This window comes from Scardinius erythrophthalmus (assembly GCF_964197995.2).
Source record: "Scardinius erythrophthalmus genome assembly, chromosome: 6".
Classification (NCBI taxonomy): Eukaryota; Metazoa; Chordata; class Actinopteri; order Cypriniformes; family Leuciscidae; genus Scardinius; species Scardinius erythrophthalmus.
The window spans coordinates 2,523,304-2,529,303 of NC_138226.1; the positions used below are offsets into that span (position 1 = coordinate 2,523,304).

Sequence of the window (6,000 nt, forward strand, 5' to 3'; positions counted from 1 at the left end):
CTTGCATTGATGGATGGCTCCAGATACCCCGAGCATTCAAAAGACAAGAAAGACTGATGGCTGAGCCGGTAATGGTGTTAAACCTGCACAGAGGTGGATGGAAACGGCCACACGCTGCGTCAAAGGAAGAGCTCAACAAATGTCTAGTGTCAGGCGCTTCATATATAGAGATGGGAAACGAACGTCTCTAATGGGTGATGGAGGAAAAGATGCAGAAAAAGCAAGGATCCAGTTCCTTTAACACGGAAAATCTGTCAGGGACATTTCCATAACTAAAGGCCAGAAGAGAGGGGCATAAAAAGTGAGAGTTAAATGCTAAAAGGTTGAAAGAGCGAGCGTTGAGAGCTTTTACGTGCAACACTGGCGGGACGCGACATGATGATACAGTCAAGAGAGATGCAGCGACAGGCACATCAACGCTCTAATGGAGACTGCGTCTGAAACGCTTTGTAAGAAAGCTGTGAGTTGCCATTCACGAACATGCGCTCGATTCGGGTCAGGCCATTACTCAGAGCACGGCTTAATGTCTCAAACTGCACAACGGCTCTTAACGCAACACCAGTGAAAAAACCACACTCTAAATCAGGGCCGGATGAGTTCACAGCCGCTGTGTACTGTCTGAAATCGATTGAATAACATGCTAAACGTTCAACAGATTCGACACACACCTGGCTGCAGATCTTGTCTGATGTATCATGGATGAAGTTAAAACCAATGTAGTGTCACACCGTGTCACGGGTAAAAAGGATATTTCCATGTTAATCAGAGTGTGTGTCTTATCCAGCCGCGACGGCGACACGCGAAGATTCTATTTTAGAAACGGTTTCTATTTTTCTGTGATGCTGGAACAACAAACACTAAGTGTGGCGATGATAATCTCAGGTACTGTTTATGTGCTGCAGTCCGTAACTTTTTTGGGTTAAAAATGATCCAAAATAATTTTTGGAGCAAGTACATAACCAGATAGTGTTCAAAACTCTCTGCTTGCCGTAGCTCGATTTTAAACGGTAAGCTTGTAATGATGTTTTTAACTCCAGTGGTACTGGCGTCATTACGTCACATCTGTCCACATAAAGAAGAGTCTCGGCTAGTAGGCCATGAGTGTGAGGATGTTGGAGGTGGAGCCTTTTCTCACAGCACTTGATATAATTAACTTATCAATTTGATGGCGGATCCAGAAAGGTTCAAATGACAATCACCAGTGACAACTGGAGAATCACCCGTCGTAAAATGCAAAAGACTTCGGACTTCAAAGAAAAAAAGACACTGAAACCGGCCCATGGGAAAAAAAATGACAAACATCAGAAGGGCATTAGGCTAAATGTAGTCACGCAATGCTGATGTTGTTAATATTAACAATTTGAAAACAAAGTATAATTTGCATGGTTTGACGTGATATGATAAGCGATCGTTAGATTTAATCGCCGCGATTTACTGCAATGCTTTTTTCCCCTTAGTTGGTCAGAACTAGTAATGGGCGATATAAACGATATGCGATATAAACGATACAAAACTGGCCTACGATAGAGATTTTAATTCTATTGCACTATCGCGATAATGCACGTTGATGACGCAATCTACCCGCAAAATTTAGAGCCACGAGCTGCACCCGGCTGCAACGCATCATATTCGTCGTCATCTTGAGTAAACATGACTGAAAGCGAAACGCTGAGGAGCTGGTGAAAAAGATCGGTGCAACATCCATTATTTGGACTTGGTTCGGATTTAAGCCGTCTGACGAGCAGCAGCAAACTATACAGAGTGCGTGTGGCAACAGTTCGGTAACACACACGACTAATCTGTTCTCTACCACCTCAAAACGAAACGTCACTGAATACCAGCGCGTATCACAAAATAGTGGTGTAAACCTATTATTTACAGTCATTGGTGTAAACACATCTCTGTGTGCCCGATTTTAAGATTCGTTTTTGTGTTGCTTTTTAACTGAGAAGACATCAGTTGTTCATGCTCTTTGCATCTTTTGTGTCCTTTAAGAAAATAGCCTAACTAAAACTACATTTGGTGCCTTCTGCACTGTTTTCCACTTTTTACTGTCTATGGCATGGCACTAATGTAAATAAACTTTTATACTTGAAGCATTTTCTTTAGTTGACGTATACAGGTGAGCCTCGAAAAATTAGAATATCGTGCAAAAGTAAAAGGTGAAACTATATAGACTCATTACATGCAAAGTGAGATATTAAAAGCCTTTATTTGTTATAATTTTGATGATTATGGCTTACAGCTTTATGAAAACCTTTTCACAACATTCTAATTTTGAATTTGGGGTTTCATAAGTTGCTAGCCATAATATAAACATTAGGGCTACTTAAAGATTCTGCAGCTAGTTTACGTGAATTTTATTTATCTGCAACATTATGTTGTATAATTACAGTTTTGCACAATAAATGTTCTCAAAACTACATACACCGTTTCTTTCTTTCTTAAAAAAAATAAATACATTTAGCAGTTGTTTGGCTTTCCTTAAGGTCTGTGTAACCTGTTCTGAAATGGTTTTATTATAATTTATATATCGTGATATATATCGTTATCGCAAGAGGCTGCAATGTATATCGCAATATGGATTTTAGGCCATATCGCCCATCCCTAGTCAGAACAAAAGTGGATGTTACTTACTTGTTTAGACGACATTTTCCGGTGAAAATTCTTATGTTGTTCATATTTCCAAAAAGTAGAATCTGTGATTGCGAATGACAGTATCCACACCACCAACGCGGTGATTGACAGCCGCACATTCTCCTCAAAACATCGGATTCATCCGCGCTGTGCCATGCCTTCACAACGCACGTACAGCAGATAATTCCGCGAATAACTGCAATTGCAGATTTCGAACAGAGATGGCGATAAAGAGGAAAAACTGCGGACTGCAGCTTTAATGTTAAAAGCGTGTAATGTGACTTTGAATATCATTTAGTGCTCCAGCTTTGTGGCTGTAAAAGCAACAATGGATATAATTCACCTCAGATCTTGAAATTAAACAAATGGAAACAAGAACGTTCAAACTGTGAACAAACAAGAGAATTCTTTGACAAAGATTGTTTTAGTAACTCAGTAGCCTATGTATTTTTAATAATGTTTAAATAGTGTAATATTTGTGAATTTGATTATGCAGCTACTTATCCATTTTCTTGTGAGTGCCGCCAAGATTACGCTCTGGTGCCGCCAGACTCCGCCCACACGCTGTTCTGATTGGCTGACTCCGCCCACACGCTGTTCTAATTGGCTGTGGGTTTTTATTGATTTTGACACATCTCAGACTAAAGTCCATAGGCTTGTTCCAGTCTGGATATTTTCCATAGTATCTCAAAATTGAGAAGATCGTGATTCGGCTCGTGATTGTTTGTTATAAGACGATAGATCGCACACCCCTATATCGGCATCCCTTCCAAGTCAACTTCGTGTCCGAATTTACTCCTTCAAGTTAACTATATTAGTGGACCAATGTAGGGAATAGTGAATGAGGGTAAAGGGGGCGACATCGGACACAGCCTCATCAGTGTGTTTAGGTTTGGACGAGAAACTTTTGGAAAACGCTAGTGTGGACGTATCCTCAAATCCCAGTGAGCTTAACCTGCTGATTAAAACAGTTCTGGCTCTGGATTTTCCTGAACGGTTCATGAAGACGGCTCACGGGGCCGGCGGCTCTCAGGTGAGTTGGTCCCGTGGGGTGATGTGCACCTACAGTACATGTGTTCAGTACTCTTCAGCAGAGCTCATATATCACCGGCACACTATTAATATCAGCCGCTGACAGATACAGGCCACGGAGGAACACCGCAGAACAATACTGCTGATAAGAGCACTTATAATGTGATAAGACTGCAGCAATATCATGCACATGCCTCTAGACTGAACACTCGGTTTTCTCCTCTCTTTCCCAAATGGTAATTATATTTCCAACTAAAATGGCACCCTCACTAGTTTTAAACAACACCTTTGAGTTTGAAGGCAGATTTGCAAATCGGCTTTAAGTCGATGTGTGTCCTGTGTACATTGCACTACGTCACTACTAAGTGCACTTGACAGCAACAGCCTTATTTAACACACCTAGTTCAACTCATTACAAAATCTTCTGTTGAAACAGTTGCCAAACACTGGAAAATGGTACAAACTGTGATATAACCTATAAAAACATTGGATATAAAAGTCTAATGCAATAACGCCTACTGTGTTATATCGGATCCATTCATTTCTAAGGCTTCTGAAATATCAACATGATCAACTGTAGAAAAACCTGTTGGACACAAACGCCTTTTGTTGTCTGATTCCAAGTAAGTCTTTTTTCCAAGATAAAGACCTATTAGTATCATAAAGAAAAAGAAAACAAATCACCTTCAGGTCGTGGTTTACAAAAAAAACTTGTGAAATATGTACTTAAGTTAACAGAAGAATAACTTTTGTATTTTTAGTAATATTTCAATTTAAACACACACTGATTGAAGCAACTTCGGTATAATTAATTATCTATACATCATTGTTTAGAAAAATCAAATGTGACTATCAGTTATGATCCATCAGGCTTTTGATGGACGTTGACCACAAGACACTCACAATCAACAAGTCTTGTCACTTATTAGCTGCATCTCATAAATATGACTTTATATGTTGCCTAATTATTTTAAAACAAAGCTATTTTTCGTATGTGGAGGGAATGGGCTTCCATAGTACACGGCTAATCAGATGCAGAATAAACAATTGTGACTAAACAGAAACCATATTTAATCTTATCTAGTCAAATACTGCATTGCTAAAATCTGTCATTCACTCTGACTGAATCTCTCAGTGACAACAGTTAGCATGTTAGCTGTTCTGCTAATAGACAGTCAATAATAAGATGTGTATTTGACAGCACGTTGACATTTATGAAGCCAAAATGTAATCTCAAAATGAAATCTATTGATCCAGATCAGTTAATACGTATTCGTGTGACATGTCAATCACTTAAAATCACAGGCCTGTTGAGTTCAGTCAGACACCGGTTTCAATGAAACACATGGCGCACTTATTTACAATAGCAGTAAAATCACAACATGAACTAACCCGAGCTATTCGCACGATATAAGGGATTAGTACAGTCAGATTATTTGTTAAAAAGAGCTGTCTTAACTAACCAGCTAATGCAGATACCGCGTTAGCAGACTTGCTAATCAGTCGCTCATGCAGCCGTTGGTCATATTATAAACAGTAACAGTTAACTTACACCGAAAACAAGTATAAACATATTCTTACCGGTTCCGTTAAAGCGTGTCGTTTGTGGACGGTAATGCTAATATGTTGGGAGTGTTTGTTGTCATTTACTGTGAAAAATAAAAGAGCGACTGCTGAAGAGATCGGCGTGGAACACGTTGACGGACACCTCGTTTGGTCCAATCAGAGCAGACTATTTCCGATCGAGAGCCAATCACTTCACAGTGTTGACATGAGAGGCGGGTGTTAACGCAAGGGCTCTATAAATACGAGCAGGAGCTGTGGAAAGAACGCACATGAGTGGAGATTGAGTGGGTGTTGGCATGTTTATGCTAATTTTTGTGATTTTTTCCCGTGATGTATGTGGGTAATTGGAGAGGTAGATAACCACAGCACGCCTGTTGTGTTCCTCATTTGTCAAGTCACAATTATTTCTATAGCTACCTCTTTATACAGTACAGATTGTTCCAAAGCAGCTTCAGGGAAAATAACAGAATCAATGATGCATAGGCCTATGTAGTAGTCAGATATGAGCTGTAAATTATGCAGTAAAGCAGCTCTAAAAGAAATAGTGTCATTATATAGCTCACTCAGTTCAGTGTTGATTCAGATCAGTTCAATAATTGTGTAAAGGTAATCAGTTATTAAACGTTATAAACAGCTCCAAAGAAGACAATAGTGTCATTATTCAGCTCAATTTAGTTCAAGTTCTCATCTGACCGTGTTAATGCAGTTAGATCAATAACATTAAGTGTCTTTTAACCCCCTCCCCTCACATTAATGTTAATGTAG

The 6,000-nt window shown here is 39.5% G+C and overlaps 1 protein-coding gene across 20 annotated transcripts in view; it reads right to left on the reverse strand.

The window, feature by feature from the left end:
- LOC308691978 (R3H domain-containing protein 1-like) overlaps window positions 1-5,542 on the reverse strand; it is a 60,655-nt gene extending 55,113 nt beyond the window's left edge. For 10 of the 20 annotated variants that reach the window (XM_081367618.1, XM_081367624.1, XM_081367615.1 and 7 more), the window contains exon 1: window positions 5,251-5,442. The gene's annotated coding sequence lies outside the window, so the exon portion shown is untranslated. Of the gene's footprint in view, window positions 1-5,250 lie in introns of all 20 variants that reach the window. The other 10 variants (XM_081367620.1, XM_081367616.1, XM_081367613.1 and 7 more) reach the window with 4 other exon arrangements.
- Window positions 5,543-6,000: the final 458 nt, after the last annotated feature.